A 14162-nucleotide genomic window follows, 5' to 3' on the forward strand; every position below is an offset into this window, starting at 1 on the left:
CATCAACAGGGAATTCCACAAATACAATTCACACATTACATTTCGCTTTTTTTTTTTTTTTAAGGGAAATTGATAGATTTGTCCACAATCAAGCTATGTTGATTTTAACTGTTTCAGAAGCAAAATTGTAGTGCAATGGCGATACTTCTGTTGCTTAAGATTCTTGCAGGGTTGGGGCGCTACTATGCTCGACCCTCCTTAGCCTCATCGAGATTTAAGAAACCCAGCCCTCAGCTGACATTTCATTGCTCTGCCTAAATGTTTTTGTTTTTTCTTGGAGTAGAAACCTAAAAATATCAAAAATGTAGGGTTGCCAATGTAATCCTAACAAACCCAATGCACTGTTCATGACCTCAAATGGCATCACAGATGGAATAGCCAGGGACACCGTCAGTAACATTACCGAGGGAGCAAGATTGGCAAGGGCTCTTCTCCGGGTTCTGTGGCAATAAGACGATACTGGGCAATATTGTGATACATACGGTTAGACTACGATTACGTAGTGTTACAACAAGTCATTATATCCAAACTCTCCAACCACAGCCTTATTATTAAAATAAAGAATAAGGTCCTGATTAGGAGTTGCGTTGAACAAGGTATTGAATTTCCCACACCCAGTAAAACACCATTACCTCAAGCTGAGGCAATTACTGGGTGTGGTAAATACCTCCTATTAGAGATTGGAACTTGGGAATGAGGCATAGCCAACAATATTGACATTTAACACACCATATTCCACGTGTTTTTGCCTTTTTCCCTATGCCTTTTCCTCTGTTCTATTTCACCAGGTTTGGCCTGCAGAAATATTTTACAGGAAACAGTGGGTGTGTAATAATTATTGCACAACTTGGAAGTACGATCCTCTGCACAGGGATCGGAATTTGACTTATGTATTTTATAATAAATATTTTATATTTTATTTTTGAAAGGAGGGCAGTTAAAAGTAGAACACAAAAAATACAGAAGGACCTCTACCGGTTCAAAGATACAACTCAAGACACAACTGTAGTGCTTATTGGGTAAGGTGAAACAAAGAATAAGTTATCTACCTTCGGTAACGCCTTATCTGGTAGAGACTATCTGGCTGCAGATTCTTTACCTTAGAAACATCCCCAGGCATCAGACTGAATTTGGAAATTGTTGAGCAGTACCCTTGCGCGCCAGTAGATAGCGTTGATCGGCTCTGTCCCAGTGTCATCTGCGCTGGAAGTGACATGCTTGGTGCCTATATGGGCACCAACTAGGCGCTCCAACACTACAATCAGTTGTTCTATGCGACCTTTCCACAAAAGAGGTGTGGAGCTATGAAAAACGATGCTGAACTAGTGTGCATCACTACGGACCTCAAGAGGATGACCCTATGCAGAAATATGTTCGCAGAGCAGGGATGATGGGTGAGTTGGTAAGGACTCTGCAGCTAGATAGAATCTCTACTAGGTAAGGCATTACTGAAGCTAAGTGACTTGTTCATCTGATGGAGTCTTCTAGCCACAGATTCCTTACTTTAGAACAGATACCCAGTAAATACCTCCTAGGAGGTCAGTCTGTGAACAAATTAGAACAAAAGTCCTGCAGGACTGATCAAGCAAAATGCCTATCACGATGGACCTCACCACCAAGGCAGTAGTGCTTAGTGAACATGTGCAAAGACTATCAGGCTGTTTCCTGACTGAGGACAGGGACTCAGTCAGCCACAGCAGTGGTCACAGCCTTGACTCTGGTGGAATGAGTTTGCAAGCACTCAGGGTGTTGTTATTTTGGCCAATGCATAGCAGATCATTATGCAGTGTACTATCTACTGTGAGATGGTTCACCTCTGCACAGACTTCCTTTTCTTTGCCCAACATACCCCAAAAAACAGTTGACAGTCCACCAAAAAACTCTCTAGCAAGATCAATACAGAACAACAATGCTCTTTTTGGGTCCAGACGATGGAGTCTCTTCTCTTCTTTAGAAGGGTGAGGCGGAGCAAAGAAAGTAGGCAAGGTGGACATACTGGCCTACATGGAGAGGTGTCACCAACCTTTGGAAGAAAGGAAGCACAGGTTCTCAGAACGAGTTTGGGTAGAACTCCGTGTGGGTAGGGTGCACAGAGAGTGCTTGCAGTTTGCTAACCATCTTAGCCACCAGAATTTTTTTTTTTTATGGTTACTATCTAGAGTGGGCAGTTGTGCAGTGGCTGAAAGGGTGCACACAAAAAAGAAGGTTAAGGTTTCAGTCCTGTTGGGGCATAATGAATGGCCAGGGAGGAAACAAGTGTTGCAGTCTCGTCAGGAAACAAGTCACAATAGGTGACGTGAATAAAGAAGGCTGGTCCGGAAACTGTAAGAAAGCCAACATGGCTGACAAGTAACCCTTAACAGAGCCCTGCTGGGCCAGAGAAAGAACTAACAATACAAGTTAGGATAAGCATACAGAAAGAGGATCAAGGCTTTTGGATAGACATCATGTGACAAACTTGTCCCAATTGCAGGCATATACAGTCTTCATGGAGGGATGCCTGGCTGTCAAAATAACATCAGACTTCGGGGGGGGGGGGGGGGGGGGGAAGGTCGAGAACTATAAACTGAATCTGCACACAAAGATGGAGGGTGCCCATGTTCGGGTGCATGACCATGTCCTGCTGCTGCGACAGAAGATCCTCCCGAAGGGGCAGCCGGATTTGAGGAATGATGATCTGCTCAAGAGTTAGGGATACCAAACTCTCTGTGCCCAATCTGGTGACACAAGAATGACTTGGGGCCAGGTTGTTCCTGATCTTGAGAACTCTAGGCAGGAGTGGTATCGGTGGAAAGGCATACAGGAGGTCCGAGCTCCACTCAAGACCAAAAGTATCTCCAAGTGAGGGTCGCCTTGGAAACTCCAGCACACAGAACTGGTGACATTGTATGATCTTCGCAGAGGCGAACAGATCTAGCCAAGATTCTCCCCAATCTCGGAAGAGACCTTGCACCACCTCTGGATTGAGACACCATTCCTGATCTGCTAGGCATGGATGGCTGAGTTTTTCTGCTCTGGCATTCAGAGAGCCCGCCAGGTATTGAACCACCAAGGAAATGCCCTGGCATTCCAGCCATGTACAGAAATGCAGGGCCTCTTGACAAAGGGTCTATCACCCCATGCACCCTATTTGTTTCAATACCACATGGTGGTGGGGTTGTCCGATAATACCAGGGGACCAGCCTTTCCTTGGCTGAAGGAAGAAAGGCTTTTAATGTCAGGGAGCTCACCCGCAGCTCCAGCCGTTTGAAGTGGAGCTAGGTCTCCACCGGAGACCAGAGTCCTCTGATCTCCACCTCTTTCACATATCTGCCCCAACCAATGAGTGCCACATCTGTTACTACAGTCATCTCTGTGTGGGGAAGGGAGGGCGGTCTGCCTCTGACCCAGTCACGGTATGTCAGCCACAAATGCAGGTCCTGGACAGTTCCCTTCGAGATATGGACCACGTCAGAGAGGTTCCACTGACACTGATGCTGTGCCCAATGGGGCTTCAGGTCCTACTGCAGAACCCACATATGCCTACAGACATATGTTCTGAGCAGTATGCACAAGGTCATGAGGCCCAACAGCCTCAGAGTCAGTCTCACCGAAATCCAGGACAGATGCTGAAACATTGGAATCATATCTGTTATATTCTGGAGCCACCATTCACGAGGATAGGCCCAAAACGCACTGTCCAGAACTGCTACTATGAAAGGGAACATCCGAGAGGGAGTCAGGTGTGACTTCAGCATGTTAGTAGTAGGCCCCTGTGAATGCAAGAGGTCTGCCATACTGGAGGTGGGAGACAACTCCCTGGGGCAAAAGCATCTTCAATACTCAATCATGGAGGTGGGGGAAGACTTCAACCCCGACCTACGCAGATGTGCTGCAACAATCTCCATCACATTGATGAACACCCAAGGGGCACTTGGTAAGGCCAGAGAGAAGCACAGAAACTGAAAGTGTTCATGGCCCACAGTGAACTATAGGTAACTGCTGTGGGCAAGGAGGACAGTGATGTGGAATGAAAATGTCACTTACCCAGTGTACATCTGTTCGTGGCATCAGTCGCTGAGATTCACATGGTATGCATGAGCTCGCCATCTGGTGTTGGGTCGGAGTGTTACAAGTTGTTTTTCTTCGAAGAAGTGTTTTCGAGTCACGGGACCGAGTGACTCCTCCTTCTGTGCTCATTGCGCATGGGCGTCGACTCCATCTTCGATTGTTTTCCCCGCAGAGGGTGAGGTAGGAGTTGTACTATAGTAATAGTGCCCTTTTGCAATGAAAAATGTAAGTATGCACCTATTAAAGGATTAAATAATATATATACAAATGTACAAAATTGAAGGTAACTTCTGAACTGCTACAGGCTTCCGGGGAGGTGGGTGGGTCCATATGAATCTCAGCGACTGATGCCACGAACAGATGTACACTGGGTAAGTGACATTTTCAGTTCGATGGCATCTGTCGCTGTAGATACACATGGTATGCATAGACTAGTAAGCAGTTAGTTCCCCATAAGCGGTGGTTTAGCCTGTAGGAGTAGAAGTTGTCTGAAATAGAGTTCTTAATACAGCTTGACCTACTGTAGCTTGTTGTGCGGATAGCACATCTATACAGTAGTGTTTGGTGAATGTGTGAGGCGTAGACCAAGTGGCTGCCTTACATATTTCCTGCATTGGGATGTTTCCTAAAAAGGCCATTGAAGCACCTTTTTTCCTTGTTGAATGTGCCCTGGGAGTAATGGGCAGTTGTCTTTTTGCTTTAAGGTAGCAGATTTGGATGCATTTAACTATCCATCTGGCTATACCTTGTTTTGATATTGGGTTACCTGCATGAGGTTTTTGGAATGCAATAAATAGCTGTTTAGTTTTTCTGATGTTTTTTGTTCTGTCAATGTAGTACATTAATGCTCTCTTGACATCTAATGTATGTAGTGCTCTTTCAGCCACAGAATCTGGCTGTGGGAAAAAAACTGGTAGTTCTACCGTTTGATTTAGATGGAATGGTGAAATAACTTTTGGTAAAAATTTTGGATTAGGTCGTAGGACGACCTTATTTTTATGTATTTGTATAAAAGGTTCTTGTGTTGTGAACGCTTGAATTTCACTTACTCTTCTTAGAGATGTAATGGCGATGAGAAAGGCAACTTTCCAGGTTAGGAATTGTATTCCGCAAGAGTGCATGGGTTCGAAAGGTGGGCCCATGAGTCTTGTTAGAACCACGTTTAGGTTCCATGAAGGAACAGGTGGTGTTCTTGGTGGTATAATTCTTTTAAGCCCTTCTATGAATGCTTTGATAACTGGTATCCTATACAAGGAAGTTGAATAGGTAGTTTGCAGGTATGCAGATATTGCTGCAAGGTGTATTTTAATAGAAGAGAAGGCTAGCTTTGCTTTTTGTAAATGGAGCAAGTAATTTACTATATGTTTTGGAGTTGCGTCTAGTGGTTGTATCTGATTATGATGGCAGTACCAAACAAATCTTTTCCACTTACTTGCGTAGCAGTGTCTAGTGGATGGCCTTCTGGCCTGCTTTATGACTTCCATACACTCTTGGCTAAGTTGTAAGTGTCCGAATTCTAGGATTTCAGGAGCCAGATTGCTAGATTCAGCGATGCTGGGTCCGGGTGTCTGATCTGTTGGTTGTGTTGCGTTAACAGATCTGGTTTGTTGGGCAGTTTGATGTGTGGTACTACAGACAGATCTAGCAGTGTTGTGTACCAGGGTTGTCTTGCCCAAGTTGGTGCTATTAAAATGAGTTTGAGTTTGTTTTGACTCAATTTGTTTACTAGGTAAGGAAGGAGAGGGAGAGGAGGAAAAGCGTAAGCAAATATTCCTGACCAGTTCATCCATAGGGCATTGCCTTGGGATTGCTTGTGTGGGTATCTGGACGCGAAGTTTTGGCATTTTGCGTTCTCTTTTGTTGCAAATAAGTCTATTTGTGGTGTTCCCCAGAGTGTGAAGTAGGTGTTCAGAATCTGTGGGTGGATTTCCCATTCGTGGACTTGCTGGTGATCTCGAGAGAGATTGTCTGCCAGCTGATTCTGGATCCCCGGAATAAACTGTGCTATTAGACCAATTTGATGGTGGATTGCCCACTTCCATATTTTTTGAGCTAACAAGCTTAACTGCGTTGAATGTGTTCCTCCTTGTTTGTTTAGATAATACATCGTTGTCATGTTGTCTGTTTTGACAAGGATGTATTTGTGGGTTATGATTGGTTGGAAAGCTTTTAGTGCTTGAAAAACTGCTAATAATTCTAGATGATTTATATGCAGTTTTGTTTGATGTATGTTCCATTGTCCTCTTATGTTGTGTTGATTGAGATGTGCTCCCCACCCTGTCATGGAAGCATCTGTTGTTATTACGTACTGTGGCACTGGGTCTTGGAAAGGCCGCCCTATGTTTAAATTTATACTGTTCCACCATAGAAGCGAGAGGTAAGTTTGGCGGTCTAGCAACACCAGATCTAGAAGGTGACCCTGTGCTTGAGACCACTGTGAGGCTAGGCACTGTTGTAAGGGCCTCATGTGCAGTCTTGCGTTTGGGACAATGGCTATGCATGAGGACATCATGCCTAGGAGCTGTAGTATTGTTCTTGCTTGTATTGTTTGGTTTGGAGACATGTGTTGAATGACCCTGTTGAAATTGTGGATCCTTTGTGGAGTTGGCGTTGCTACTCCTTTTGTCGTGTCTATTATGGCTCCTAGATATTGCTGTACTTTGCTTGGCAGAATGTTTGATTTTGCAAAGTTGACGGTGAACCCTAGTTTGTAGAGGGTTTGTACGACTTGATTTGTGTGGTTTGAGCATTGTGTGAGCGAACTGGTTTTGATTAGCCAGTCGTCTAGATACGGGAACACATGTATTTGCTGCCTTCTGATGTGTGCAGCGACTACTGCTAGGCATTTTGTGAACACTCTTGGAGCGGTTGTTAAACCAAAAGGCAATACTTTGAATTGGTAATGTATTCCTTTGAATACAAACCTTAGATATTTCCTGTGTGATTGATGTATTGGTATATGGAAATATGCGTCCTTGAGGTCTAGGGTTGTCATGTAGTTGTGTTTTTTGAGCAATGGTAACACTTCTTGTAGTGTGACCATGTGAAAGTGGTCTGATTTGATGAATGTGTTTACTACTCTGAGGTCTAGAATTGGTCTCAGTGTTTCGTCCTTTTTTGGTATCAAGAAGTACAGTGAATAAACTCCTGTGTTTATTTGTGTGCTTGGTACTAATTCTATTGCATTTTTTTGCAGTAGTGCTTGAACTTCTATCTCTAGAAGCTGTGAATGGTATTTTGATAAATTTTGTGATTTTGGTGGTATGTCTGGAGGGAATTGCAGGAATTCTATGCAATAACCATGTTGGATAATTGCTAGGACCCATGTGTCTGTAGTTATTTTGTCCCATGCTTCGTAATATTGACGTATCCTCCCCCCCACTGGTGTTGTGTGGGAGGGGTGAGTGACGTGTGAGTCACTGCTTGTTGGTAGTGGTTTTGGGGCTTTGAAATCTTCCCCTATTCCTAGGGAATTGCCCCCCTCTATACTGGCCCCGAAAACCTCCCCTGTACTGTCCCTGGTAGGTGGGCGGTGCGGACTGTGAGGTGTTAGCTTGTGTGGCCTGACCCCGAAACCCTCCTCTAAAAGGTGTTTTGCGGAAGGTGTTATAAGATCCTCTGCTCTGCGGGGAGTAGAGTGCGCCCATGGCTTTGGCAGTGTCAGTGTCCTTCTTGAGCTTTTCTATGGCTGTGTCGACCTCCGGACCGAACAGAAGTTTTTCATTTACTGGCATGTTAAGCACTGCCTGCTGAATTTCTGGCTTGAATCCAGACGTTCTGAGCCATGCGTGCCTATGGATGGTAACCAACGTATTAATGGTCCTTGCGGCCGTGTCTGCTGCATTCATGGAGGAGCGTATTTGATTGTTGGAAATGTTTTGACCCTCCTCAACAACCTGTTTTGCTCTTTTTTGCAGATCTTTTGGGAGATGTTCAATGAGATGCTGCATCTCATCCCAGTGGGCTCTGTCGTATCGCGCTAGCAGCGCTTGTGAATTTGCGATGCGCCACTGGTTTGCTGCTTGGACCGCAACCCTCTTCCCGGCTGCATCGAACTTCCTGCTTTCTTTATCTGGGGGAGGTGCATCCCCAGAAGTGTGTGAATTTGCCCGTTTTCTGGCAGCCCCTACCACCACAGAATCTGGTGGCAGCTGAGAGGTGATGAATACAGGGTCCGTAGGAGGCGCCTTATACTTTTTGTCCACCCTAGGCGTCACTGCCCTACTTTTAACTGGCTCCTTGAAAATGTCCTTTGCATGGCGTAGCATGCCTGGGAGCATCGGCAGGCTTTGGTAGGAGCTGTGGGTTGAAGAGAGGGTGTTAAATAAAAAATCATCCTCTACTTGTTCATAGTGTAGTTCCACATTATGGAATAGTGCTGCTCTAGCCACCACTTGTGAGTAGGCTGTGCTGTCTTCCGGTGGTGATGGCCTAGTTGGGTATGTGTCTGGGCTGTTATCAGACACTGGTGCGTCGTACAAGTCCCACGCATCCTGATCTTGGTCATCGTGGCTCATGGCGGTGTGAGCTGGCGAATGTGACGGGGTGTAAGTTGGTGAAGCCGGAGTTACAGGTGGAGGCGAGGGAGGAGGTGTTACCTTTTGTGCTGTTTGTTGCTGAGGAGTAAACTGAAGCGTTCTCTTTCGTTTGACAGGTGGAAGGGTACTGATCTTCCCAGTCCCCTGCTGAATAAAGATACGCTTTTGCATGTGATCCACGTCAGTGGATTGCAGTTCTTGTTCAAATCTATGTTTCTTCATTTGTGAAGACATAGAATGCTCTTCAGTATAGGAGCCTGAAACAGGGTCTGATGTCGCTTTTTTCGGCTCCGAAAACCCTGTTGATTGTTTTTTCGGCTCCGAGGTAACCTTCCTCTTTTTCTGTGCCGAAAATTCTTGGCCTCTATGGTCTTCGGCGCCACTGTCTCGGCGTCGATCCGTGTCGACACCGAACTCTCGGTGTCGATGCTTCTGTTTAGCACTCTCTCGGTCCCGAGGAGGCTGCGTGCCGGTGTCTCGACCGGAGTCGGACGATCTCGACACTGAATGGGCCTTTTCGGTGCCGATTGTTGGTCACCGAGAATTTGGGTGGAGCCATGGCCGGTTGGCAGTGGCGTCCCCTGGGCCTTCTTTCCTTTTTTAAGTTCTGATCTCGACGTCTTACTCACAGTTTTTGTAGAGTCTAGCTCGTCGGAGTCTGAATCCTGGATGGAAAAGGATTCCTCCTGTTCCTCTTCTGTCTCGAACTGTCGACGCTCCTTTGGCGTGGACGCCATCTGCAGTCTTCTCGCTCGACGGTCGCGCAGAGTTTTTCGGGACCGGAACGCCCGACAGGCCTCACAGGATTCTTCGCTGTGCTCGGGTGACAGGCACAGGTTACAGACCGAGTGTAGGTCTGTATAAGGATATTTGTTGTGGCATTCGGGGCAGAATCGAAACGGGGTCCGTTCCATCGGCGTTGTTCTCCACGCGGTCGGGCCGACTAGGCCCCGACGGGGTGCCGAAATCTACCCCGAAGGGCACCGAAGGGCTTCGATGTTCAACGCGTCGTCGTATGTGTCTATCTCGAACCGGATCGCAACGATACCGTCGAAAATCTTCCGTTTTCAGCTATCTTTCCGTTCCGAAACCCGGAGCGACAGGAACACGTCCGAACCCGATGGCGGAAAGAAAACAATCGAAGATGGAGTCGACGCCCACGCGCAATGAGCACAGAAGGAGGAGTCACTCGGTCCCGTGACTCGAAAACACTTCTTCGAAGAAAAACAACTTGTAACACTCCGACCCAACACCAGATGGCGAGCTCATGCATACCATGTGTATCTACAGCGACAGATGCCATCGAACATACGCTTTCTGCAAGTCCAGCACTACCATCCATACTCCCAGGTCAAGGGCAAATTGGACCTGAGCTAACATGAGTAGCTTGAACTTCTCCTTCAGGAAGAAGTTGAGAAGGCAGGTCTAGAATAGGACAGAGGCCTCTGTCCTTTTTGGGCGCCAGAAAGTAGCAAGAATAGCTACAGTGATCTACTTCCGATGCCAGCACCCTCAAATGGCTCCTTGATGAAAAGAGAGGGTACTTCCTGATGGAGCAGGGGGAGATTGTCCTCCATCAGCCAGTTGTGCGAAGGAGGTATGCATGGGGGGAGGGGGGATTTCCAGAAAGGGGATGGAGTAGACCCTCCTGGCGATTTGGAGAACCCACTTGTCTTATGCTTTGTAGGAACTGTGGCCACAAAACGTTTGAAAAGCCTCTTGGCCTCAGTAGCTGGGTGGGAAAGGATGCAGCTGATAGTCACTACCACAGCCTCGGAAGTGGCTAAAGGCACACTGGGGTCAGGGAGAGCCATGGATAGATCTCTTTGTTGCCCTACTGTTTTTAAAGTGCTCCAGCGCGGAGTCCGCCTTTTTGCCAAAAACGCGAGAGCCATCAAATGGCATGTCTGTGAGCTAAGCCTGAATATTCCCCAAAAAGCCAGTGTTTCTCAACCAGATGAGCTGTCTCGGTGCCACAGACGGTGCAATAGATCTAGTCATTGCTGCATCTCACCAGTCTAATATGACTTGGGTGAGTTTGGCTCTGGCTTCCTTCTAGACCATGGGCAGCACTTGTGCAACCAAATCCCACAGTGTCTGAGAGTGAGTGTGTGAGTTTCAGTCTAAAAGGCATACATTGTTCACCTACCGAAGTGCTAGGCTGGAAGAAGAGAACATTCTCTTGCCAAAGGTTTCCAGCCTTTTGGATTCCCTATCCGGTGGAGTGATCGAGAACACACCAGGGTTAACTCAGCAGGTGGAGGCGTTGAAGCTCTCTGCTCTACGGTGGGATGCTAGAGGAGAAAACCATGATCCCAGCGAGTAGGTCGATGGCAGAGGGCAATCCTCCTGTGCACAGCAGCCCCTGCTCAAGCCCAAAGCAGGACATCTGTGAGGACTGAATGGGAGAGAAGATTCCATAGGTGTGACTCCCAGCTGAAGCATCTCTGTCAAGATTGTTGTCTTCACTATCACTGAGGGAGGCATAAGGTCCATGATTTCAGAGGAGGCACATAGCCACAGTAGGAGCAGGGACTAAGCCAGTGTCGGGTGAAGTGTCTAAACCCACTGGCAATCGCAAGTTCTCATACCAGTTGTCCTCTGGTTCATTGAGAGAATGGTAGAATGCATAGTCCTGAGATCCCTCCCTATTGTCTCACTCTTCAGGCTTATCAAAAGAAAAGGGTACTGGCTCCGACTCAGAAGACATGGTAAGGGCCAGCACCAGACTAGGTATTGTGCAACGCATATTAGACTCTGTATTAGAGTAGGGAATAACCACGGGGTCTGCAGTGGCGCTGGGAATGACAGCACAGGAGTGTGCTCCGTGGAAGGCTGCAGGTGAAGTTGCTCCGGATGAGTGGGGCCCAAATGGTGACAGGGAACAGATCTGCCATAGGATTCCAATGGGGGGCTCTCCCGAACTCATGAGAGCATTGCAGAGTCTTCCAGCGTCAGGTCGTGAGAATCTTCAGGGAACGCCCCCTCAGCATCTTTGAGTTCATGGCGCTGTTGTCCTCGCAGGCCTTGGAGTTGTGGTGCCTGCACAGAGCACCATAAACCAAGTGGGTGTCTGCCACAAATATCTGTCAGTGACCTACTGGCTTCTTAGGGAACATAACTAGCATACCTGCAGAACTTTTTTCTCAAGAAGAGCTCGGCAAAATGTTTTTAAAAGTTCAGTCAAAAATTGACTGGGGCTAACTCTCTCAAGATCTGCGCTGAGTGGCACGGAATAAAAAGTACTGATGGCAACACACTGGGGTGGCACCTGCATAGGCACCATGGTTGTCACTATTGGTGTGGATGACGCCAGGGCAGAGGAGAATTACGCCACCTACTGCCACGCAGGGGAACTGCTCAAGAATTTCTAGATCCAGTCGGACTCCTGGGGATAGTTCCAAAGTAAGGGATCTGTGGCTAGAAGTCTCTATCAGATGCATACTTCACGGAGACCTATAGCTCTAGTAATTTATAGGGAAACACGTGGATGACCTTAAACCACTCTGTTAACTCTTTTGAGTTTACTAGGGGCACTCTTTACTGAATCATGTCAATGTGACAACAAGTTGAGTCAGAATGCTAGAATGGATGAAGTTGGCTGTGATAGGTCTGGCCTGAGCCCTGGTTACTCAACGGTTCTTGATACAAGAATAGACATCTTAGCGGCTTTGAGCCCAGGTGGCAGGATATCATAAAATGCTCCAAAAAAATAAAAATAACTCAAAATTCTCTACCCAAAAGAAACAGGGGGTCCTCCCAAATTTACAATTAAATGATGGGGTGTCAATGAGCCAGGTCATTAATTCACAGTGTTCAATTAACAGTTTACTAGGGGTCCAGTAGTTTGCATTCTCAATGGGTTACAGTTCAGAGGCAGAGCAAGTGAGGTTATGAAACGTCAACACAATGAAAGTTCAACATATGAGCACATAGAGTAAACTGGATACACACAAACTCACTATTTTGAATAGGTAAACTGGTGTTAGGTTCAAACCAAGAACAATGATATTTCTGGTGCAGTAAGATATAATCTGCATAGAATTGGAACTAGTGTCACCAGCCGCTATAAAAATGGCCCTATTACAAGGCTTAAGACGAGAAGGAAAAATAAGAGCCCATCTGGAGGTTGGAGGAAAAGGGCAGTGAGGGGTTGCCTCAAATGACATTTGTTCTAAGGTTGGGTTTATCCTGCAAGGTCACATCATCATGACAATCTCCATGCCGTGTTCAAAGAGCTTGGCCTTGCTCTTGGCCTTACTGGACTAAGGCATACTATGCTCCACACACTAAGCAGAAGACCTTTCTCTTCTTCTGGGGAAGGTCACAGGCAGTCAGACCTAGGTTCCCCATCCTGAAGGAAATCACAACTTATGAAGTCCTGCTTGTGGCATACATATATTTGAGTTGGGGCACAGAGCCATTCCAACAAAATAAAGCTACATACTCAACAGGATCTGTATGTATCTTCCTGAAGGGGCTCTTTTACGATGACAAGGCCAAACTAGGGCACTATATTTTTTTTAAATTTACTTTTTCAATAAAAAAGGCAAGCACATTATGTAAGACAGAGGAACTGGGCAATGGAAAGTTCACTGCATCCAGACTTCCTGAGTAAAGGCCTTCTGTTTGCTAGGAGGTGCCCAGCACAAAAAGTGGTAGTTCAGACACTATGGAAGGAGAAAGAAGAATTACATTCCACTAATCCACCAGAAATCTGTCACTTCCACAGGGAATCACAAAATGAAGAGGCATCATTATTTTATGCAGGCACTCTGCCTGTCCTCTGAAGAACAACACTACCACTGCACAAGACCTATCACTGACACAAACCACACATACATGCGTCCGTTGCCAAGTACCCATCAAATGTTTGACTGACAATAACACAAGCATTTAAAGAGTAAATTAACACACTTCAGTATTGATGCCTCTTAGTAAGCTCAATAGGGAGATGAGGGTTCAAGTGTGTTTTGGACATTCTTCCACGGTTAAAATTAGGACATCCGCTGGCCTCAAACAAGGTGCATGCTCACCCCTTTCACTCTTTAGGTGCATAGTGGCTGCTCTGCAGGATATATTTGTCAGCATACAGACAGCCACGCCTTGCTTGGCAGGGAGATATGTTCAGCTGACTATGTATGGGGACAATCCAGTGTGATGTTTGTGATTTGATCAAACAAAGAGCAGCCTACAGAAGTGTACATCTACCATAGACACTACCATAGGTCTAATCTGCTGAGAGCAGGTGTGAGAATAACACAAGTACTGGTCTTCAGCAGGAACATCATCAGCCAAAACTGGACTTGGATGATTTAAAGTTTGCAGTAGCTAAAAGCTACAATTACTTTGGATTCTGTAAATGCACAAGAAATAGGCAAGGACTGTGACAACAGAAAGAGGTCTATGGAGGACACAGTAAGAAACCAGTGCTGGACGAATTTTAGGCCATGATTGTTACTGGTTTTCTATACGTGTGGAGGGATATTGGGATGAGAAAGGGATTTGTCCAGTTTATGCCCTTTAGGAACACCCCAAAAAATGAGGCTACCTCATGGGTTTCATTAACAGGCT

General features: G+C 46.3%; 1 protein-coding gene across 1 annotated transcript in view; it reads right to left on the reverse strand.

The window, feature by feature from the left end:
• The window catches only part of MMS22L (MMS22 like, DNA repair protein), a 426716-nt gene that overhangs the window by 114227 nt on the left and 298327 nt on the right, over nt 1–14162 (reverse strand). The window lies entirely within an intron of this gene.

Source organism: Pleurodeles waltl, chromosome 5, assembly GCF_031143425.1.
Source record: "Pleurodeles waltl isolate 20211129_DDA chromosome 5, aPleWal1.hap1.20221129, whole genome shotgun sequence".
NCBI lineage: Eukaryota > Metazoa > Chordata > Amphibia > Caudata > Salamandridae > Pleurodeles > Pleurodeles waltl.